The 24,647-nt window shown below is 48.4% G+C and overlaps 1 pseudogene; it reads right to left on the bottom strand.

The window, feature by feature from the left end:
• Positions 1–19,718: 19,718 nt before the first annotated feature.
• The window catches only part of LOC120390920, a 36,238-nt pseudogene continuing 31,309 nt past the window's right edge, over positions 19,719–24,647 (bottom strand).

Consider the following 24,647-nt stretch of genomic DNA (forward strand, 5'->3'; position numbering starts at 1 on the left):
CCTGCATACAGTGAAGAGGATGATATTGCTGAATATCTATCTTTGAAAGGCTGTGTGTAATACTCCTTTACCCCGATATAACGCAACCCAATATAACATGAATTCGGATATAATGTGGTAAAGCAGCACTCCGGGGGGGCAGGGCTGCATGCTATGGCGGAGCAAAGCAAGTTCGATATAACGCGGTTTCACCTATAACGCGGTAAGATTTTTTGGCTCCCGAGGACAGCTCTATATCGGGGTAGAGGTGTATATGAAATCCCTGATGATAAGAGAGTTCCTACCCTGATTGCAAAATTAACTGGTAAAGCTCGAAATGTATTCAATGGAATGCCTGTTGAAGATGCTTTAGACCAGTGGTCCCCAATCTTTTCGGCGGGTGCCAGACGAAGGACCGTGGTGGCGGTGAAGCACCCGCCAAAATGCCGCCTAGTGACAAGGTGTGAAAAGTAGTGCCCAGCAGGGGAGAGAATCTGCGGACCCGTGCCTGCTGAGGACAGAGAATTCCGGGGCTGCAGGCTGCCCAGAACGGCCACTATATATATATATAGATATATATATATATATATATATATATATATATATATATATAACTTCTGGGGCTGCAGGCTGCGGGCACCAGTGTTCTCTGTCCCTGTCAGGCACGGGGCCACGGCTTCTCTCCAGATTCTCTCCGCACTGCCCAGAACTGCCAAAAAAAAAAGCAGCTCGGACTGCCACCACCCGAACTGCCGATGTGCAAAGAAACCAAACCAAAACAAAAAACGCCCGAACTGCCGAAGCAGAAAAATTTTAAAAAAAAATACCCGCTCGGACCCTGCCACCCCAAGAATGGATGGAATGCCTCTCCTTAGCATGTACCACCACAGGCACGTGGTGCCTGGAGCTGACCCTGTATGTGAGTATTCTTCCGCTGCACTGATACTGCTGTTTTCTCGTGCTTTGCGATTTATTCTTTTTTTAACATTTTGCCCCAAAATGAGAAGTTCAAATAAAAGACAATGTACGTATTATTTCAATGCGGAGTGGGAAGAATCCTATTGCTTTGTTGAAAATAAAGGGAAATATGTTTGCTTATTGTGCGGTGGTACTGTTGCAGTGCCGAAAAAACATAATGTCGAACGCCATTTCCAAACTGATCACGGCTCTTTTGACATTAGCCATCCACTTAAATCTGAGTTGAGAAAGAAGAAAATTAATCAACTCAAATCAAACCTGTCTGCCCAGCAATCTGTTTTCACTAGACAAGTGGTAACGACTAAAAGTGCTACTGTTGCTTCCTTTAAAATTGCTCATCTTAATGATGGCTTATGAATGGGAATATCATCCTACTCTCCCAACTATGAAAAATTAGCTAAAGAAATGCAGTGCCAAAAATCACACTGACTTTGTTAGAAAAGCTACATGAATTAATGATACCTATTTTCCATTAAGTGCTGATGAGTGCATATGATTAACTTGTGTTTAATTTTTTTTTCCCTATTTGTTTGTTACCAATCTCCTAGAACTGGAAGCGACCTTGAAAGGTCATTGAGTCCAGCCCCCTGCCTTCACTAGCAGGACCAAGTACTGATTTTTGCCCCAGATCCCTAAGTGGCCCCCTCAAAGATTGAACTCACAGCCCTGGGTTTAGCAAGCCAATGCTCAAACCACTAAGCTATCCCTCCCCCCAAAGAGGGAACCTTGTTGTATCTGGATTTCAATAAAGTAACAATACAAAGAATATTTTTAATTAACCATAACTGGCTACCTATGTTAAAGGAAGAATAATAAATATATTTGGACAAGCAGTTCAATGTTTTACTTTTTTAAAATAAATAAGATGAAAACTGTTTGTTATATTCATCTTGTAAAAACTCCTTAATTTTTCTTACAGGTAGATAAAAAAGAGCAAATTCACATGGTAAGTGAAAGAGTAATTGCCGAATAGTTTAATTAATACCTTTTGCATGTAAAATTACCTTTTTTAGCATATAGATTCATATATTATGTAATATTAAATATGATGCTTTTCGTATTATTTAGTGTACAAATGCTGTCCATATTAGAGCTACCCAGTGCAGTGACGACACTGCTATTGTTACTCAAGCTAGCTTTTATCTCCTCAATGCAGTGTAGACATTCCCTGGGCCCATATTCAGCCATACCAGGACCTGTAGGTGTGTTTCTGGCTATGTTAACTTCAAGATTTAGCTAGATCAAAGCTACAAGATCTAGCTAGATCAGCGGTTCTCAAACTGTGGGTCGGGACCCCAAAGTGGATTTTAATGGGTCACCAGGCCTGGCATTAGAGTTGCTGCCACCCGGGGGCCCACAGGCAAAGCTGGAGCCCCACTGCCTGGGGCCCACAGGCAAAAAAGGTAATAATTGGAGATATACCAATCTCCTAGAACTGGAAGGGACCTTGAAAGGTCATCTAGTCCAGCCCCCTGCCTTCAGTAGCAGGACCAATTTTTGCCCCAGAACCCTAAGTGGCCTCCTCAAGGATTGAGCTCACAACCTTGGGTTTAAGCAGGCCACTGCTCAAACCACTGAGCTATCCCTCCTCCCCTGAGTCGTAGAGCTCAAATTACAGGCCCCCCACACAGGGCTGAAGCCCTTGGGCTTTGACCTCTGCACCCAAGGTGGTGGGGCTCGGGGGGGTCCAGGCAGGCTCAGGCTTTGGTCCCCGTTCCTGGGGTCATGTAGTAATTTTGATTGTTAAAGTCAACTAGCTTTATTGTCTGCTGCTATTCTCCAATATTCACCTTAAACTTGCTCTTTCTGTACTGTGCTGTCCATATTAGAGATACCCAATGCAGCAACGACACTGCTATTGTTACTCAAGCTAGCTTTTATCTCCTGAATGCAGTGTAGACATTCCCTGAATGTCACAGGACCCATATGCAGCAGTAGCAGGACTTGGGTGTGTTTCTAGCTATGTTCCTATAGAAAGAGGGCTGCAGGCATGAGGGTTTGAAGGGATGATGGCCTAGCAGATGTTCCTCACAAAGACACACACTTTGAGCAGCACAGAAGACCAATAGCTGCAAACTTGGCAGTGGGCAAGCAGTCATGTCCTGAAAATAAAAGGAGAGAAGAGTTTTAAGGTCTTCTTAAACTAGATCTCTAGTAGACATCTGTGCTCCACCACTGAGCAATGAGGAGTGGATGGGTGAGTCCTGTATAACCAGAGCCCAAACTAACAAGGGCACACAGGGAAAGACCTGTCTCAGCCTCAAAACACGCAGCGCTAGGAGAATGAAAAACCACTCAGATCCAGGCCCCTAAGCAATATCAGAGGATGAGACCAGAATGAAAAAAAATTAAGTGTCTGGGCTTTAGTCTCCTGTCATTTACATTGGGCTTTTACTGGAAATACTCCTGATCTTATTTACACTGGTATAAATCTGAATTACCTCAGTGACACCAGAGTAACTTCATTGTCTTCAAAAGTTTTGCCCAAATCTAACTGATTGTAACTAAGGCCTTATCTACACTAGGAAGGGTTTTCTGATATAACTATTTTAAGGAATCTGTGAGGCTCCTTAGAATGGTACCCATAGTATGTAGCTAGGGCTGCCAATGTTCTAATAGCACAAAACTAAACACCCTAGCCCCACCCCCTGCCCAACCTCTGCCCCGAGGCCCTGCCCCTCTCCCTCCCCTTCTCCAATGCCCTGCCTCTCATTCACTCCATCCTCCCTCTCTCTGTCGCTCACTCTCCCCTCACTCACTCATTTGCTCATTTTCACCAGGCTGGGACAGGGAGTTGGGGTGCAGGAGGGGGTGAGGTCTCCAACTGGGGGTGTGGGCTCTGGGGCGGGGCCAGAAATGAGGGGTTCAGGGTGTGGGAGGGAGCTCCAGGTTGGGCTGAGGGGGTGGGAACTCCAGCTGGAGATGCGGGCTCTGGAGTCGGGCCAGGGAAGAGTGGTTTGGGGTGCAGGAGGGGGTTCTGGGCTGGGGGAGCTAAGAGCTCTGGCTGGGGGTGAAGGCTTTGGGTGGGGCTGGGAATGAGGAGTTTGGGGTGCAGAAGGGAATTCTGATCTGGAGCAGGGGATTAGGGTATGGGAGGGGTATGGGCTCCAACTTCCTGGTACAAGTCCTGGAGGAACCCACGAGGGGCCGTGCTCCTCTTGACCTGCTGCTTACAAACAGGAAAGAATTGGTAGGGGAAGTAGAAGTGGGTGGCAACCTAGGCAGCAGTGACTATGAGATGGTTGAGTTCAGGATCCAGAAAAAAAGAAGAAAGGAGAGTAGCAAAATATGGACCTTGGACTTCAGAAAAGCATTCCTCCATTAGGGAACTGATGGGCAGGATCCCCTGGGAGGTTAACATGAAGGGGAAAGGAGTCCAGGATTGCTGGCTATATTTTAAAGAAGCCTTATTAAGGGCGCAGGAATAAACCATCCCGAAGTGCAGAAAAAATAGCAAACATGGCAGGCCGTGAGCTTGGCTTAACAGTGAAATCTTTGGTGAGCTTAAACTCAAAAAGGAAGCTTACAAGAAGGGGAAATTTGGACAGATGACTAAGGAGGAGTATAAAAATATTGCTAGAGCATGCAGGAGTGTAATCAAGAAGGCCAAGGCACAGTTGGAGTTGCAGCGAGCAATGGATGTGAAGGGTAAGAAGAAGGGTTTCTACAGGTATGTTAGCAACAAGAAGGTGGTCAGGGAAAGTGTGGGCCCCTTACTGAATGGGGGAGGCAACCTAGTGACAGATGATGTGGAAAAAGCTGAAGTACTCAATGCTTTTTTTGCCTCGGTCTTCACAGACAAGGTCAGCTCCCAGACTACTGCACTGGGCAACTCAGTATGGGGAGGAGATGAGCAACCCTCAGTGGTGAAAGAACAGGTTAAGGACTATTTAGAAAACTGGACATGCACAAGTCCCTGGGTCCAGATCCAATGCATCCAAGGGTGCTGAGGAGTTGGCTGATGTGATTGCAGAGCCATTGGCGATTATCTTTGAAAATTCATGGCGATTGGGAGAGGTCCCTGATTATTGGAAACAGGCAAATATAGTGCCCTTTGAAAAAGGGAAGAAAGAGAACCTGGGGAACTACAGACTGGTCAGCCTCACTTCAGTCCCTGTCAAAATCATGGAACAGGCCCTCAAGGAATCCATTTTGAAGCAATTGGAGGAGAGGAAGGTGATCAGGAACAGTCAGCATGGATTCACCAAGGTCAAGTTATGTCTGACCAACCTGATTGCCTTCTATGATGAGATAACTGGCTCTGTGGCTATGGGGAAAGTGGTGGATGCGATATATCTTGACTTTAGCAAAGCTTTTGATACGGTCTCCTGCAGTATTCTTGCCAGCAAGTTAAAGAAGTATGGATTGGATGAATGGAATATACAGTCGATAGAAAGCTGGCTAGATCGTTGGGCTCAATGGGTAGTGATCAACAGTTCAATATCTAGTTGGCAGTCAATATCAAGCGGAGTGCCCCAGGGGCCACTTTTGTTCAATATCTTTATTAATGATCTGGATGAAGGGATGAATTGCACCCTCAGCAAGTCTGCAGATGACACTAAGCTGGGAGGAGTGGTAGATACGCTGGAGGGTAGGGATAGGGTCCAGAGTGATCTACACAAATTGGAGGATTGGACCAAAAGAAATCCGATGAGGTTCAACAAAGACAAGTGCAGAGTCCTGCACTTAGGAAGGGAGAATCCTATGCACTGCTACATGCTGGGGATTCACTGGCTAAGCAGCAGTTCTGCAGAAAAGGACCTGGGAATTACAGTGGATGAAAAACTGGTTGCACCCCTTCCACTAGGGTCGGGACCTGGGTACAGAACAAAACCACATGTAAAGGTGAGTTCTCCCCCAGCAAGCACAGGTGTCTTTATTCAGCAGATCTGTCTGTGGGGTAGATGGAAACACATCAAGAGGTCTATGAAGCTGGCTTGCAGGTGTGGTAGGAGGATGGGGTAAGAATTAGTTTCTCCCACCCTCCCAGACAGGGCGCTCTCTAGCGCTGATACAGAGGCTCAAGGCCAGCAGCAACCCTGTGTTTTTAGGGGCTATGCCTTAAATTCCTTCAAAAAAAAACAGGAGTACTTGTGGCACCTTAGAGACTAACAAATTTATTTCAGCATGAGCTTTCGTGAGCTACAGCTCACTTCTTCGGATGCATAGAATGGAACACACAGACAGGAGATATTTATACATACAGAGAACATGAAAAGGTGGAAGTATGCATACCAACAGGCAGAGTCTAATCAATTGAGATGAGCTATCGTTAGCAGGAGGAAAAAAAAACTTTTTGAAGTGATAATTAAGATGGCCCATAGAAGGTGTGAGGAGAACTTAACAAGTTCAAGTGACACCATCACAGGACCTAATCACATCAGACACACCATCAGGGGCTCGTACACCTGCACATCTACCAACGTGATATATGCCATCATGTGCCAGCAATGCCCCTCTGCCATGTACATTGGCCAAACCGGACAGTCTCTACGCAAAAGAATAAATGGACACAAATCTGACATCAGGAATCATAACATTCAAAAACCAGTGGGAGAACACTTCAACCTTTCTAACCACTCAGTGACAGACTTGAAGGTGGCAATTTTGCAACAAAAAAACTTCAAAAACAGACTCCAAAGAGAGACTGCTGAACTTGAATTAATATGCAAACTAGATACAATTAACTGTGGTTTAAACAAAGACTGGGAATGGTTGGGTCATTACACCAATTGAATCTATTTCCCTATGTTAAGTTCTCCTCACACCTTCTATGGGCCATCTTAATTATCACTTCAAAAGTTTTTTTCCTCCTGCTAACGATAGCTCATCTCAATTGATTAGACTCTGCCTGTTGGTATGCATACTTCCACCTTTTCATGTTCTCTGTATGTATAAATATCTCCTGTCTGTGTGTTCCATTCTATGCATCCGAAGAAGTGAGCTGTAGCTCACGAAAGCTCATGCTGAAATAAATTTGTTAGTCTCTAAGGTGCCACAAGTACTCCTGTTTTTTTTTTTTGCGGATACAGACTAACACGGCTGCTACTCTGAAACCTAAATTCCTTCAGTCACCTTGTGAAACACTCTGAGCAGCCGAAGGGAGACAGAAGCCCAGGGTCATGTGAGAGACCAAAGGAACAGGAGCAGGGAAAGGGAGATGGGGGCATGTAAATGGAGGGAGAGAAAGGCAGGGTAAGACGGGGAGGAAGGGAGAGGAGTTTTGCAGCAGGCACTTACGAGGCTATTGGCAGCACAGGACTGGCATGCAGACAGAGGGCAGCCTTCACGGTTGGGAAGATGAGGGGATTTTTCCCCCAATGCAATCTGATGTAAAAGCTCTAATGTCTGCGCCTCTCTTTGCATTGATTAACTGCAGCCCTGAGTTTGCGGGACTCATAGAGAGGTGCAGGAACTTCTCTCTGCAGGTACCTTTGAACTGATCATTCATTTGTTGGGTGTTTTGCTCCGTGTTTCTACCAACACTATGGAAACATCTAGACTAAAAGCTTTGGTATTTGTATTACAGCAGTGCCTAGAAACACCAGCCAAGATCAGCTTCCCATTGTGCCAGGTCTTTCCAAAGACCGAGTCACAGACACTTCTTCTCCTCGAGCATTTGCAAACCAAATAGAGGAAGGATGATTACCCATGCTTTGCTTAAGCAGAAACTGAGGTGCAGAGAGATTACGGGATCTGCCTAAGGCACCCAGAGTCAACAGCAGAGCCAGGAGCTGAACCCAGGTCTCCTGAGTCCCAGTACTGTACCTTACCCACAAAGCCCTTGTCCTTCAGCATGGGCCAGACCTGACATCAGAAACTTAAGACTTGAAGGGTTGAATCGTCACTTGGGCCTCTGGGTTGATGAATTTGGGGTCCACTAAGGATTGGTGGATAGCTGACACCTGTGATCCAGTGTCCCTCCACACGATAACCCTCTTTCTGCCCACACTCACAGTTTCCCTTTGCTCTGAGGGTATCTGGGAGGCATCTGGGCCTGAGGACCTTTGGTGTGAGTCTGGTGTAATGAACTGCAGTCTGTTGGGGTTTTGGGGGCAGTTGGCCTTCACATGCCCCCAGCTTGTTACATTTAAAACATCACCCAGCTGACTGGTCACTGCAGTGAGGTGGGTTGCTGGAGACTACTGTGATGGGACGATAAGGTGTTTGGGATTTTCCTTGGGGTGTAGGTGGGGCCTTGGGCTGCCCCCGTTGTTAGGGAGTTGTCTCAGGTTGCCCCTTCTGATATCCGCTCCAACTGCTACTAGCTCTTTTCTTTTCCGCCACCTCCACCCATTTGGTCCCGATCTCCTCCACCTCGATTACAGTTTTGGGCTTCCCATCTAGGATGTACCTTTCTATCTTTTCGAGAACACCCTCTAAGAACTGCTCCATTGCGTTAGGAGAGACAGATCTTCCAGAGATTTAACACTTGCTCCTGATATCCAGGCATCCCCATGTTTTAAAATGTGGTAGGCATGTTGGGAAAATTCCACATCTGGTTTTCACCTTAGGGCTCTGAACTGCTGACGGGCATGCTTGGGTGTTAGCCCCATTCTAATTCTGGCCTTTTTTAAAAAAAAGTTAATAGGTGTTCATGGTATTTTTTAGGCATTTCAGCTGCCACTTCCGCTAAGGGTCTACTGAGCTGCTGCCTCAGCTCCGCCATATACTGGTCTATAGAGATGCTGTAGCCAAGGCAGGATCTTTTTAAATTTCCTAAGAAGGCCTCTGTATCATCGCCTACCTTGTAGGTGGGGAAATTCTTGGAATGGGGAGTGGTACCTGGCGAAGGACTGTTAGGGTTATCTGGTAGACCCAGTTTAGTCCTTTCTAGCTCAAAGCGCTTCACTTCTAACTCCGTCTCCAAGCGTTTCACTTCTGCCTCCAAATGTTTTGCCTCCATTTCCATCTCCAAACACTTTGAATCCATCTCCAAGAGTTTTGGCTCCATTTCCAAGCATTTTGCCTCTTTCTTTTCCTCCACCTGCAACTCCAAGTGCTTTAAATCCATTTGTCTTTCATGGTCCTTCTATTTTTCTTCAGCTTCCAATCTGGCTAATTCCAGTTTCTTCTGGACCTCACTTTCCATCATCTTTGCTAACCTTCCTGCCCTTACCCTTGCCTAGCCTGAAAGCTAGAAAAAAAACCAGCTTAGGAATTCCCTCGCTGTAACTTAACTACTCTGCCCTCAGGCAAAGAAAAAAAACCTCCAGCTGCTCTCAGCTTTAAAAAAAAAAAAGTGTCCTTTTAAAAAAAAAAAAAAAACCTCCCTGGTTTTCAAGCAGCCAAAAGAAAAAATGTGTCCTTTTAAAATCCTCAGGTCTGTGTTTCTGATTCAAAATGATCCCAGTGCTTTGCCACCACGTCGGGATTCCCCCACACACACTCTGAACTCTGAGATATAGATGTGGGGACCTGCAAGAAAGACCCCCTAAGCCTTAAAAGATTTAAAACACAGAGGATTCCCCTCTGGCTCAGTTTCACAGTTACAAAAATGGGAATAAAACTACCTCTTAGCATAGGGAAAATTCACGAGCTAAAACAAAAGATAATCTAATGCATTTCCTTGCCTGTATTTACAATGTTTGTAATCTTAGATGGATCATTTCAGGTATGTTTTCAGCGGATGTTTTACCTGCCTGGTCTCTCTCTCCATCCAGAGAGGGAACAAACAAAGAGAGCACAAACAAAACCTTCCCTTCCCCCCTGATTTGAAGATATCTTCTTTCCTTATTGGTCCTTCAGGTCAGGTGCTAACCAGTTTATTTGAGCTTCTTAACCCCTTACAAGTAAAGATTCAGTACAGCTGCCCAGGAGGAATTTTATGCTACCTTTATTTGTACATTTATGACAGAGGTGTGTGGAGATCCCCTCACTTTGCTCCCTGTCGGGGGCTCACCTACTGAGCGTTTGGATTGTGCTGCCTTTCTGGGCTCCCACTGGGTCTGAGAAGCGTAGAGACCTCCTTATTCCTGATGCACTGGGGCTGTTTTACTGGGGAAGGTTATGAGGGTTCGCACTGTGTCACACTGGGTTATGATTCACAGTGGAAAGTGCTCCAGGGTAACAGCTCTGCCTGGCTCACCCCTGATCCAGACTAATGAGAAAGCAGCTTCCTACAGCTCATGGGGTTCAGGGAATCGGCGTGAAACAGTGCTTTCTTTGATACAGAAATGAGCTGTGGGGACAGTTGCATCACTGCACTCTGTTGGATGGAATGAGAACAGCTCAGCCATGTACCACATGCCCTGTAGTCCTGCTAGATAACAAGGGCTCTCAGGTAGCTCTGAGCTCTAAGTTCTCTCTTCACTGTCATCATAAAATGACCCATGGGCACTGGGTGCTGCGTGGGGAGAGCCATGGGGCACTATGTGCCCTTGGGTTTGTTACTACATGGGATATACATACAGTAACAGAAACAACATTTTCTCAGTGATCTTGTGAGGATGATGATGGTGCTATTGTGTTTCCAGGCAAAGACCAGCCAAGGAAGAGGCTCTCTGCGTCCACTGGAAATTTATCACTGGGAAAGGCACCTGGTTTCCAGCCGGCTGCACTGCTCTGCACACAAACAGCACTCACACCACCTGCAGCTGTGACCGTCTCTCCAGCTTCGCTCTCCTTATGGGTCCCGCCGCAGTGGAGGTATCTCAGGCTCAGCTCAACGGGCTGGACCCTGAGCCTTTCATTGGGTAAAGTCTGAGTAGGAACCTCAGGATCTCAGGGCCGAGGGGGCTTGTAAGCGTGTACAGACTCACCCCTGCAGTGCCTCCTGCTGGTCATCAGAGGGAATTAGCTTGTCCCAGCTCCAGAGCACCCTCTGCAGGCCAGTGATCTGCCTTACCTCACTCTGGCCCCCATGTCCTTCCCAGGACCCAGTTTCCCATTATCTAGGGTGCTGCCCCTAGCAGTAACCCCACAGTTCTGGGTCTCCCCCTCCCACCCACTATCCCCACTTTGCCTCAGTCTTGGCTACTGCCAGTCATCACTTAGTCCCCATTCACTGGGGCAGACTGCAGGGTATCAGCCACTCATTACAGGCAAAGGGGTTTGGACCTGCTGCCTCTGCCTACCCGTGAGCTGCCCCTTTGCAACCTCAGTACCCAGTTGGCCTTACCCTAGGCCTGCAGCCTGGGGGTTTCCAGGCCAGAGCTCCCCAGCTCCTCTTGCCTTTCCCTTTGCTCCACCTTAGGCACCCAAGTATGCTCCCTAGCAGCCAGGCCCTTCTCTCTCTAAAGGCAGACAGAGAGTATTTGTTCCTGGCTTCCCTGGTCTTTATAGGGCCAGCTGGGTCTGTTTGGGGCGTGGCCACAGCTGAGGCTGTTTTCCCACAATCAGCCCAGTTTTCCCCTGCCACAGCCCTCTCGAAGGGCTGTTTTAAGCTCTTCTGGGCAGGAGCAGGTGACCACCCTGCTACAGGGCTACACTGGGGTCACTGGTGATTCTCCCTTTACTGTGTTACAGGAGAGTAACCCACTGACCATCGTCACCTACGTGTTACTGACCCTCTCCCTGCTGTGCCTCCTCCTTGCCATTCTCACCTTCCTCCTGTGCCGCTCCATCTGCAACATCAGCCCCTCCCTCCACCTGCAGCTCTCCGGATGGAGAGAGAAGCCCAGCAGGTACAACAGCTCCTGAAAATATACCTAGAAACTTTCATATACAATTACAGAAATTGTAAGTAAGGCAAGGAAATGCATTAAGTTATCTTTTGCTTTAGCGTGTGAATTTTCCTATGCTGGAGAGGTAGTTTTATTCCTGTTTTTGTAACTGTGAAGCTGAGCCACAGGGGAATCTTATGTGTTTAAAATCTTTTTATTTACCCTATAAAGTTACCTTCCATCCTAATTTTGCAGGTGTCATTCTGTTACTTTTCTTTGTAAATAAAGTTTCGCTTTCAGGAACCTGATTGATTTTTCAGTGTCCTGAAGACAAAGGGTCTGGTCTCTGCTCACATTGCTAACCAATTGGTATATTATTCTCAAGCCCCTGCAGGAAAGCAGGTGAAGAGGCTTGGGGGATATTTTGGGGGGATAGAGATTCCAAGTGACCCTTCCCCACATTTTTGTGTAAATCACTTGGTGGTGGCAGCAATACCGTCCAAGGACAAGGAAAGAAATTTGTGCCTTGGGGAAGTTTTTAACTTAATCTGGTAGAATATCAGTTTAGGGGGTCTTTCATGCAGGTCCCCACATCTATACCCCAGAGTTCTGTGTGGCGGAGGGAACCCTGACAGGCTGAAAAGGGGTAATATATTCATATTAATGTCACTGCGCTGAGATAATGCACTTTTTCTTCCTCCCTGCCTGTAGCTGCTGGCTCAGCCTGGAGAGAGGATTTCGTTGCCGCTTCCTGGGTCCAGTCTGTGCCGTAATCCTGGTGGGTACCTCAGAGAACCACAGGGCCCCATTCTCCTCTCGCCTCTGTGACCCCACTGATTTCAGAGCAGCCAGGACGAGAACATGGCCCATAAAACACAGTGAAAGACTGTTAGGTCTCACATGACTCATCTGCTTTGGCTAGTCCTGGGATTAGTCCCTGTGCTGTATCCCCAGGCCGACAGCCTTTACTTGGGAACAGCTGCCACAGAAACCAGTGGGAGCTCACCTTGAGGACAGCAAGTGTTTGCTCTAGTCCAGTTACTGACCCAAGGAATGAGGAAGGGAAGGGCTGCACCATGCAGTGTTTGGTGGGGGATCTACACTGAGTGGTGATGATGCCAAACTCCATGCAGTTTCTTGATCATTTCATCATTTGATCAAAGAGCTGCTGATATCAAGGGTAGTGACTCTAGGAAATGTGCAGGTCATAGTGGATGGCTTTGCTGCAATGGGATTCCCTAACTGTAGTGGGGCGATAGACAGAACGCATATTCCTATCTTGGTACCGGAGCACCAAGCCAGCGAGTACATAAACCGAAAGGGGTACTTTTCAGTGGTGCTACAAGCACTGGTGGATCACAAGGGATGTTTCACCAACATCAATGTGTGATGGCCGAGAAAGGTACACGACGCTCGCGTCTTCAGGAACTCTGGTCTGTTTCAAAAGCTGCAGCAAAGGACTTTCTTCCCAGACCAGAAAATAACCATTGGGGATGTTGAAATGCCTATAGTTATCCTTGGGGATCCAGGCTACCCCTTAATGCCAGGGCTCATGAAGCCATACACCAGCAGTCTGGACAGTAGTCAGGAGCTGTTCAACTATAGGCTGAGCAAGTGCAGAATGGTGGTAGAATGTGCATTTGGATGTTTAAAAGCTCGCTGGCGCAGTTTACTGACTCGGATAGACCTCAGCTAAACCAGTATTCCCATTGTTATTACCTCTTGCTGTGCACTCCATGATATCTGTGAGAGTAAGGAAGAGACATTTATGGTGGGGTAGGATGTTGAGGCAAATTGCCTGGCCACTGATTATGCGCAGCCAGACACCAGGGCAGTTAGCAGAGTACAAGAGGGCGCAATGCGCATCAGAGAAGCTTTGAAAACCAGTTTAACGACTGGCCAGGCTACGGTGAGAAAGTTCTGTTTGTTTCTCCTTGATGAAACCCCACCCCGCCTTGGTTCACTCTACTTCCCTGTAAGCTAACCACCCTCCCCTCCCCCCTTCGATCACTGCTTGCAGAGGCAATAAAGTCATTGTTGCTTCACCTTCATGCATTCTTTATTAATTCATCAAACAAATAGGGGGATAACTGCCAAGGTAGCCTGGAGCAGGGGAGGGAAGCACCAGGTGGGGTCGGGGAGGAGGGAAGGACAAGGCCACACTGCACTTTAAAACTTATTGAATGCCAGCTTTCTGTTGCTTGGGCAGTCCTCTGGGGTGGAGTGGTTGGGTGCCCGGAGGCCCCTCATCGCTTTTCTTGGGCGTCTGGGTGAGGAGGCAATGGAACTTGGGGAGGAGGGCGGTTGGTTACACAGGGGCTATAGCAGCGGTCTGTGCTCAAGCTGCCTTTCCTGAACCTCAACCATACGCCAGAGCGTATCAGTTTGTTCCTTCAGTAGCCTCAGCATTGCTGCTTGCCTTCTGTCACCAAGCTGATGCCACCTATCATCTTCAGCCCACCACCTGTCCTCGTGTTCATATTGTGCTTTCCTGGACTCTGACATTGTCTGCCTCCACGCATTCTGCTCGGCTCTTTCAGTGTGGGAGGACTGCATGAGCTCAGAGAACATTTCACTGTGAGTGTGGTTTTTTTTTTCACCTTCTAATCGTCACTAGCCTCTGGGAAGGAGAAGATAGTGTGAGTGTTGAAACATTTACAGTTGGTGGAGGAAAAAAAAGGGAGAGTGGTAGTTAAAAAGACACAATTTAGAGAAAAATGGGTAGACTCTTTCAGGATAAACTTTGCTGTTAACATTACATAGCACATGTGCTTTCGGTACAAGGTCACATTTTGCCTCTTATTAAGGATATGCCAGTTTGTTGTGAGAGATCTTTCACGCAGGGCTGGGCAACAGAATTTCGCTTGCAGGCAGCCTTTTGGCTTCTTTAACCTTCATAACATGTGGGAATAGTTTCAAACAGCAGCGCCTTCATTTCCCATACCAAGCAGCCGTTGGGTTGGCCATTTAAAAGGAGGAAGGGCTGTGGTTTTCAGGTTAACGTGCAGCACAAACCCGACTAAACCCCCCCCCACCCCCGACATACACACACCCAATCCTCTGGGATGATCACTTCACCCCCCAAACAGCCCAGCAGGAGCGGGCACCTCTGAATGTCCCCTTAATAAAATCACCTTATCTCAACCAGGTGACCAGGAATGATATTACTCTCCTGAGGATAACACAGAGAGATAAAGAATGGATGCTGTTTGAATGCCAGCAAACACCAGGAGCATATGCTGCCATGCTTTGTTATGCAATGATTCCCGATTATGTGCTACTGGCCTAGCATGGTAAAATGTCCTACCATGGTGGACGGAATAAGGCCGCCCTCCTCAGAAACCTTTTGCAAAGGCTTTGGGAGTACATCCAGGAGAGCTTTATGGAGATGTCCCTGGAGGATTTCCGCTCCATCCCCAGACACGTTAACAGACTTTTCCAGTAGCTGTACTGGCCGTGAATGCCAGGGCAAATTAATCATTAAACATGCTTGCTTTTAAACCATGTATAATATTTACAAAGGTACACTCACCAGAGGTCCCTTCTCCGCCTGATGGGTCCGGGAGGCAGCTTTGGGTGGGTTCGGGGGGTACTGACTCCAGGTCCAGGGTGAGAAAAGTTCCTGGCTATCGGGGAAAAGGTTTCTCCACTTCCTTGCTGTGAGCTATCTTCAACCACCTCATCATCATCTTCCTCATCTCCAAAACCCACATCCCTGTTCCATGCTACTCCATTGAAGGAGTCAAAGCACAGAGTTGAGTAGTGGTGGCTGCACCAGCTATAATGGCATGCAGCTCATCATAGAAGCGGCATGTCTGGAGCTCTGACCTGGAGCGGCCGTTTGCCTCTCAGGTTTTTTGGTAGGCTTGCCTCAGCTCCTTAAGTTTCACGCAGCACTGCTGCAGATCCCTGTTATAGCCTTCATGCCCTGAGATTTTTTCTAATGTGATGTGCTGGCGAGACTCGTCAGCATACTCCTCAGCAGTTCGGGCTCCATTTCCCGCAGACTGAAATGGAACACAGATCACGCTGCACGGTAAACCATTGAAAGATGGCACCAAATGTGGACGGAAACACAGGGATTGCTGGGATGTGAAGCGATGCATCACGGGGCATTGGGACAGGACCCAGCATGCCCCGCCCCCTTTGCCCCCTTCCCACAACCCACGGCACCAGAATGGGAAGAGGTGCTCTGTGGGATAGCTGCCCATAATGCACCACTCCCAACACTGCTGCAAATGCTGCAAATGTGGCCACGACATTGCACTGGCAACTGTCAGTCTGGACAGACTGCAGCGCTTTCTCTACTCAGCTGTATGAAGACAGGTTTAACTCCCAGCGCTGTACAGCTGCAAGTGTAGCCATACCCGGGGAGGTGGAGTACAAGCAGCGCTGTAGCCACGGAGATACAGCGCTTTATGTGCCTTGCCAGTGTGGACGGGGAGTGCGTTACAGCGCTGTTGGTGGCTTTATTGCGCTGTAACTCTCAAGTTTAGCAAAGGCCTGAGCCTTAAAATGGCTCTGTGTAATCAGACTGTCACTTTGATAAGGGTACATGAAAACTCTGTAAGAACAAAAGAAACAGTTACACCTTATGTAAAAATTGATATGGCTAATGTTTTAAAAGTTTTAGTATAGAAGGAATGTGCATTTTCCCTAGGACATGTGCAGTGTATATTGTAGAAAGGGGTAAAAGGGGTATATTGTAGAAAGAGGTAAAAGAAATGCAAATGAAACATGCTACTGAATTAAAATCCTATTAGGGCTCCAAAAAGAGACAGTGTTTTCTTTTTCAGATCTCTGTGTGTTTTGTAAGCAGGAGTTGAAAGTGGAAAGAAATCAAAACTCTGGTGGAAGTTGATTAAGACAAAAGCAGCAAAGAATCCTGTGGCACCTTATAGACTAACAGATGTTTTGGAGCATGAGCTTTCCTGGTTGAAAAGTCTGTTAGTCTATAAGGTGCCACAGGACTCTTTGCTGCTTTTACAGATCCAGACTAGCACGGCTACCCCTCTGATACCTTTTAAGACAGAATCTCTGAGCTCTGCTGATGGCTTTGAATCCAAAAGCCAAGCCTGTGTTGATGCAAATTACCTAACTGATAAAGGAAGGTGAGAACTGCCAGCCAAACCTGTGTTGATGCAAATTACCTAACTGATAAAGGAAGGTGAGAACTGCCAGCACAAAAGAAGCTGCAAATAAAGGACATACCTGGTCAGCAAACAAATTGCCTACATAATGTTTAATTGAAATGTTTGGAATGTGCTGTTGGATAAAACAAATGTATGCAAAGCTAGAGCCACAGGCCCAAATCACCTTCCAGTATTTTCTATTACGTGGACTAAATAAGAAGTGACACTGATGATTAATAATCTTAGTGTCAAAAGGGGGATATGTAGGAGTAGGATTTTATAATGTCCCATAAGAATTAATGTATGATTTGATTTCATCCTGTTAGCCACTCTTTTTGAATAGCAGAAAGAAATAACCCTCTGGGACTATAAGATTCTATTTTCCCATATGCATTACAAATTGAGCCCTCTCTAACTTTGTTTTAAGATTTAGTTAGTAAGAGACAGGATTCTCTATTGTGTCTATGTTAAGTAAATCAGAGAAACACTGAAGGCCTGGGTCTCAATGTACATTGTCTTGGTTATTAATTGTAAAACTTAGCAAGGCTTAATTTGCAATGCCTTTTTGCTCAATATAAAATACTGCTCTTGCATCTGAAGAAGTGGGTATTCACCCACGAAAGCTCATGCTGCAGAACATCTGTTAGTCTATAAGGTGCCACAGGATTCTTTGCTGCTACTGCTGTTTGTATTCTCAATCTGTTTGTGTGAATGAGGAAAGTATGCATCAGGAAAAGGTAAGGTGTGAAGGCCATTGTTATAGCCAGAGTCAAGGAAGAAGTAGTAAAGAGACTTGAAGAATATCAAAGAATCATCAGGCACTGCTTACTACCCAGATGGCTGTTAAACTGTCTGGCATCGCAGCATGGATACATGCTTCGCAGTGTAAGAAAGCACCACCCCCAGCGAACCAACCATCACCTCAAGACCAAGCAGAGTCAATTTTGACTCCAGAAGAAGACGTAGAGGAACAGCCTGCAATACCTTACAATCTACGCTCTCGTAAGGGTTGCCAGAAGCAGATGATGACCTAAAGCAAGGCCCGAGAAGAAGCAGTAGTGAGCCTAGCACCTGGCGAACGTAAAACCATGACTGCGGTTCCCTAAGTTGAGGTTGTCAGAACCAGAAGGGCCCTGCCTCCAACATGCACCTCTGGTGGTGCCTGTTCCTCGGCTGCTGGTGTCTTAAGGTCTGGGGAGTCCACAATGACAATTCTTTTATCCAGCAGCAAGTGTGGATAGCTCAGACCCTTAATATTTCTAAATGCTGGGTCTGCAGCCACATCCCAGCCCACTCTCAAACTGGTGTTCCTGTCCTGGCTATCCCACTCAATTCCCCAGACCTCACTGGAGGACCTCGTCCGATTAACACAATATGGAACAGCAATAACACTTGGGGGAGTAATACACCATGCAAAAAGGCTCCTGAGGTTACAAGCAGTAGTTAAAATAATGGCAAATAAAACTGAAGAAAGTTTAAGAGCCCTGGCCAAAGAAACAGGGGCGATCCGACAGATGGCCCTCCAAAACCGTCAGGCATTGGACATAGTGCTGGCGGCCAAAGGAGGTACCTGTGCTCTCATTGGAAAAGAACGCTGTGTGTATATACCTGACACCACCAATGAGGTAACAGATCGTGCTAGCCACTTAGAACAAATCACAAAGCTTCCCCATAAAGAGCCGAGTTCTTTATAGAAGTGACTAAGTAACCTGTTCAATTTTTCTGGCATAGGAAACTGGTTGTTTCAGGGAGCTCTGACTATCCTGTTTGGAATCCTAATGATTTTTGTATGTTTTCAGTTAATCTCCTGATCCAAAACGGTGTAAGGCATGCCACACAGATAGCTGCCCCAAACCAGAGTGCTAATATGATGATTTTAAATATCACTGATGAAGAAATAAAGAACGATTGATTTGTGGAACCCAGTAATTGTTGGTCATTGCGTAAGCTTGACCAAAAGGAGGGATTGTGAAAGTAAAATGAATTATATTGTAAAAATAAGAATGGATTAAAGAAATGTTGTATGTACCTTTAAGCAGAAATAAGAAATGTTGAAATACAGGTGTCAGGAAAAGAAACATTAGGCATAAACAGTGAGTCCACTTAAGCTAATGGTGAAACATTAACAGAAGATCCATAATAGTTAGTAAGGAAATAAGATATGCATGACTAGCCCTGGTAAACTTACCAGATTCTGCTTCCTTTGTTATCTTGTTAAGTTCTCGCCCTTTTATCTGTATAAATAAGACAGTTTGTGTCTTGCAGGGGGCTCACATTATCTGAGTGTTATTAGCAGAGCGTTGTGCTAATAAAACAGAGTGGTCTGACAAACTGTGAGTCCTGAGTCTAACTTTGACATGCAAGACGAATTCCAGAGCATAGTTGTTTTAACAACAGCTCTTATCACCTCCTCGAACAGACTCTTTCTCTATGGATGTGCAAGTATAATTAGCAAGTTTTCCTTGTAAGGTTTCACATAGAGATACAGGGAGGATAGTTTTAATTAGCTCGGCCTTGGTGCTCGAGATCTTATATACCTTTCTGCTGGCTTGGTTTGGTTTGGGGCCTAAAAGGGGATATAGATACCTATGAAATCACAAAATCATATATAAAACTATTAATACTCCACAACAATAGCCATGAAGCAGTGTGCTTCAGCCATGCCCTCAGCAGCACCTTCACCCCACCACTCACAACCCCCATGCCAGGGGCTGGGAGAAGGGCTAACGTAGAGATTTTATGCCGGTTCTACAGCAGCCAGGAAGAACTCCTGCACTGGAGGGCTAATCACAGGGCCATTTCTGCCCACTTTAAAGCCCCTTTACACTGCCAGATTGGCATAAAGAGGCTTTAGAATTGGGCCCTAGGTTTCCAGGATACACAGAACATGATAGCAAACCCTCAAATCAAAGAAGCAACCAAGGTCCATAAGCAGGTTATTTTATTATTTACACATTACAGTGAAACAGCAGAGCTAGATCACATACATAACACGCGATGGCTCTGCAAATAACACCCCCCCGCCCCATGTAGTGTTTTCCCCAGGAAAAAACTGCTCTCTGACCTGGGATCTGGCCCTTTAAATCTGGGAGAGACACCCAGATACAACCCCAGGGTGGCCTTTGAATTCAGTAGGAGTTGTGGATTTGGATCAGAGAGAGGATTTGGTCGAATCCCGCTTCCCCTTCCAGGTTTTGTATGTAGTTGTGATGAAGAATGGCAGCTGAAGCACCTGCCCCACTGGCACAGCAAAGCCGGCTGTATGATAAACATCGTTGGTTGGAGAGGGGACTGTTTCACAGGGATGAAGTGGAGGGCTCTCTGCAATTCACTGTCAGCAAAATAAATATACATTGAGTGCCAATCCCAAGGGAAAACTCCACTAAACGTCAATGGGATCAGGACTGGGTCCTCATTCAGGAATAGTGCAGAGTCTGCAAAATGCAGCCAGCCTCCACTGAAGTGACATCACGTGCAGGAAAATAACTTAACAAGTGTAGACAAAGCCCACTCCCTTCCCCCACCCATGCACAGGTGATCCATAAAGTAGCAGTCAATATAGGCTGCTCTAAATAAACCAGAAATGTCTACTTCCAGGCAAAGGTTGTGGCCTCTCATGCTGGGACTGGAGCAGGGAGGTTTTTCCAGACATAAGGCTCCACTTTTCCCTCCAGACAAAGCTTCTGGATCCTTTCCCACGAGAGGTAACGGAGCCAGAGGAAATTCCATGCAGTGCTAACTCTTCATTGGGGATGGCCCTGACAAGATTTTCCACCCAGGTTTTGATTTGCAAGCTTCCGCAATTGGATAATTACCTGAATTTTGTCAAAGCCAACACCTTCCCAGCCCATTCCAGAGCGAGTGATGCATGGAGCCTGTAAAGAAGCAAAGGGAAGGGAATGTGGAGGTGCGCAAGAAAGGAGGAGTTCTGTGCTGGGTTCTAGGAGACCTGGGATTCCCCCTTGATTTGAATGAAATTGAATCTTACTAAGACTCCCAATGCCGTTCTCAGATGGATTAAAACAAGCATGTGTCACTCAGGGGACAAGGCACCTCAGGAGCTACAACAGACCCAGATGGATGTGACTTTTGGAGCTGGTATTGGAACAGAATAGAGGATCTCTTACCATATTGGTGCTGGTAGTGATAGTGGACCTGCACCGACTTAACATTTGAGTTGTGGGGCTGGGTTTTCTTGTGCCTCTAATCCATCTCCTGTACTCCTCTCTCACCTGGAGAATAAGGGACATGGTCACTACATCATGTAACTAACACCCTCAGACCAGGCCACTGCTAGGCCCGTGAAGTCACCGGCTGGCTGATGATGCGCCATGGGCATTACCTGGCGATTGAGGAGACAGTGCACCAGGAAGATGAAGACTCCCTGCAGGCTGTTGACAATGGTGAATAAATACGCCATGACCATTTTTGCTGAGCCGACTTGGAAGAGACCAAGACTCCATGTGCAGCCCAGAATGAATAGTTGGGCGATAGCTTTAAAAGTCATTAGCCTGGATAAAGGCAGATGGAAAGATCCTGTTATAATGACCTGATGGTGAGTGACTGAGTCAGGGGCTCTGGGCAGTGTGGGGCGAAACAGCTGGCACCCGCTTTACTGTGTCTGAGGGTTACTGTCAAGACGAACACAATGGCAATTTACGCCTATGAATCTGAAATACAATATTGTGCCCAACCATCTTCCCCCCACACACCTTCCCCTCCTACAGGTGGCTCTTCCAAAGCAAATGGTTCAACCTCTCATTACGGTTTTGTTTCTAATCCCTTCACATCAGGCTCTTGCAATGTGACAATCAAGTGGGAACAGGATATTGGGCTCTCGGGAACCCATCTATCTTGTTCCATAATCCATAAATAGACAGAGGGGTTGCTAAAGAGCAATAGTGAGCCACACTTGCCTTCCTCCTCAATGGATGGCACTTTACCTCGACAGTATCCACAGCCCCAGGGAAAAGAGATGAGTTTCCTCCCTAAGTAGCACATGGCGCAGCTCTGAATATCAGCACAGACTTGCATTTCTCCTTACACAGCACTAGGCACATGCAGTAAGTAACATCATGGCTTTCTGAAGCCATGATGTTATGATGGCCATGATGGCATTCTGATCTGGTTCCAAAATCTTTTTCCCCTCTCATGTCTCCATCCAGCACTCCCAGCTGGCAGCCCTGATCTTGTTCCTCCCCAACGAACAGATTTCATAATGAGCTGCTTTAAAGACCTGTAGTGGGGCGGACTGCCCCACTCCCTGAGAGTGTGGGCTGCGGCAGGCCAGATCGCCTGCGCAGACAGGGAGCCAATCAAAGAAGGGCTTATTGGGAGCCGATCAGGGCCCAGTTTGGAGACAGCCAATCAGGGCCAGGCTCAGCCCTATAAGAAGGCTGCCCAGGAAGGGAGCAGGCAGTCTGTCCCAGGTCTTTGAGAGGGGAAGGTCAAAGGTGGGAGACCAGTACTGTGGACAGCGCAGTGCTGGCCAGGTTCCGGGAGGCTAGGGAGCTCTAGCCCATAGCCTGCCGCCTGCGGGCCCTGAAAGGAAGGGCCTAGCGGGTGCAAGGGGATGTAGGGGAAGCGCCCCAGGGAAGTAGACAGACAAGGGGAGAGAAGGAGGACAGCGAGGCTGCTGCCAGAGGGTCCCTGGGCCGGGACCCAGAGTAGAGGGTGGGCCTGGGTCCCCCCCTTCACCCCTTGCAGTACACCCAGCCATTGGCCATAGGGGGTGGCCATTATACTACGTCAGATCCCTGACAAGAGGGATTGGACACAGAGGGCGGTTGGACATGGTGGCTGGAGTGTAGGACTGCTGATCACCGACCCCCGGAAGGGGGTGCGGATGGACTAAGGGGCACAGCCGGAGGGCAGTGTCCTCGAAAGAGGACGCCGCCGAGCAGGGAGCAACACGGGTCCAGAGACGCCAACAGAGGGTGGAAAGACGGACGGGACACCACCAGGAGGGGGTGCGCCACCAGACAGAGCTAATTCCCGGAGTCACCAGCGGGAGGCGCCAGGTGTTGAGTCCCGACTCGTTACAACGTGGTGGAGAATGCAGGCATAGCTGTCCATCCCTGATACAAGGGGCAGGGCAAGGACTGTGGACTATTGCCTGGAGCAGAGACTTGAGAGCCTGAAGAGAGACTAGGCAGTTTGTGCCACATTGCAAGACTAAGAAGGACTGAGAGATAAAATGGTGGACAAGATGAGAGACTATTATTGGAGAACCTATGTGGCCCGGTTCGCCGAGCAGCAAGCAAGGCTGCTTCAGCTGCTGCGGGGGAGGGCACATGGACCTCAACAGGGGCCAGGCACCTTGGGCTGGAGGCCAGTGCCGGGGCCTAAACACTGTTTCGCCTGCGGGCGACGGGGACACTGGAGAAGGGAGTGTCCCTACTGGGAGGGGGCAGAGAGGCCCCACCCAGCAAAGGCACCCCCTGTGAGAGTAACAGGGGGGCCCCCAGCTTGTTGGGCTTGTGGGGAGCAGGGACACCTAAAGAGAGAGTGCCATTATAGGGCTCCCAAGGCCTGGGCCAGCCCAGAGAGAAGGGCTAGGGCCCAAACAGGTTGTGATAGGGCTATGGAAGGGAGAAGGCGCTGAGGGTGCTTCCACTGCCACAGCAAGTGCCACATAAAGAGGCATTGCTCCCTGAGGCAGACAGGGGGAGTGCCTGAGAAAAAGGCTCAGTCTGGGACTAGCGGCCAGGAATGGGTAGTGCAGGCTGAGGCCCCCAGAGAGAAGGGGGCTGGGGCAGAGAGGCCCCACTTTAACCAGGGAACCCACACAAGGGCCGAGCTAGGAGTTGCGAGGAGCACAGGGTCTATAGGGAATTCCCCCCCAAAAGGGTTCTTAAGGGGGAGGGTGTGTAGTGGGGTGGACTGCCCCACTCCCTGAGAAAGTGGGCTGCGGCAGGCCAGGGTGCCTGCGCAGACAGGGAGCCAATCAAAGAAGGGCTTATTGGGAGCCAATCAGGGCCCAGTTTGGAGACAGCCAATCAGGGCCAGGCTCAGCCCTATAAGAAGACTTCCCAGGAAGGGAACAGGCAGTCTGTCCCAGGCCTTTGAGAAGGGAAAGTCAGTCCCCAAAGGTGGAAGACAAGCACTGCGGACAGTGCAGTGCTGGCCAGGCTCAGGGAGGCTACGGACCTCTAGCCCGTAGACTGCCAGGCTGCAGGCCCTGAAGGGAAGGGCCTAGTGGGTGCAAGGGGCCGTAGGGGAAGTGGCCCACGGAAGCAGACAGACGAGGGGAGAGAAGGAGGGCAGCGAGGCTGCCGCCAGAGGGTCCCTGGGCCGGAACCCAGAGTAGAGGGCGGGCCTGGGTCCCCCCCCTTGCAGTACACCCAGCCATTGGCTGTAGGGGGCGGCCATTATACTACGCCAGATCCCTGACAAGAGGGATTAGACTCAGAGGGTGGTTGGACATGGTGGCTGGGGTGTAGAACTGCCGATCACCCACCTCCGGAAGAGGGTGCAGATGGACTAAAGCAGGGGTCCCCAACCCCCGGTCCGCGGCCCGGTACCGGTCCGCGGCCTCTTAGAAAGTGGGCCGCGAACCGACCCAGTGGAGCTTCCGCAGGCGTGCCTGCGGGAGGTCTACCCGAGCCACGGGACGAGCGCTTCCTCCGCAGTCGTGCCTGCGGGAGGTCCGCTGCTCCCGGGGCTCCGGTGGACCTCCCGCAGGCATGACTGCGGGCGGTTCGCTGGTCGCGCGGCTCAGCTGGACCTCCCGCAGGCACGCCTGCGGAAGCTCCACTGGAGCCGGTGGACCTCCCGCAGGCATCACTGTGGGCGGTTCGCTGGTCGCGCGGCTCAGCTGGACCGCCCGCAGGCATGACTGCGGAGGGTCAGGACGAAACCGGTCCCTGGTCCTAAAAAGGTTGGGGACCCCTGGACTAAAGGGCACTGCTGGAGGGCAGTGGCCTCGAAAGAGGACGCCGCTGAGCAGGGAGCA

Source organism: Mauremys reevesii, linkage group 25, assembly GCF_016161935.1.
Source record: "Mauremys reevesii isolate NIE-2019 linkage group 25, ASM1616193v1, whole genome shotgun sequence".
In the NCBI taxonomy this organism is placed as follows: domain Eukaryota; kingdom Metazoa; phylum Chordata; order Testudines; family Geoemydidae; genus Mauremys; species Mauremys reevesii.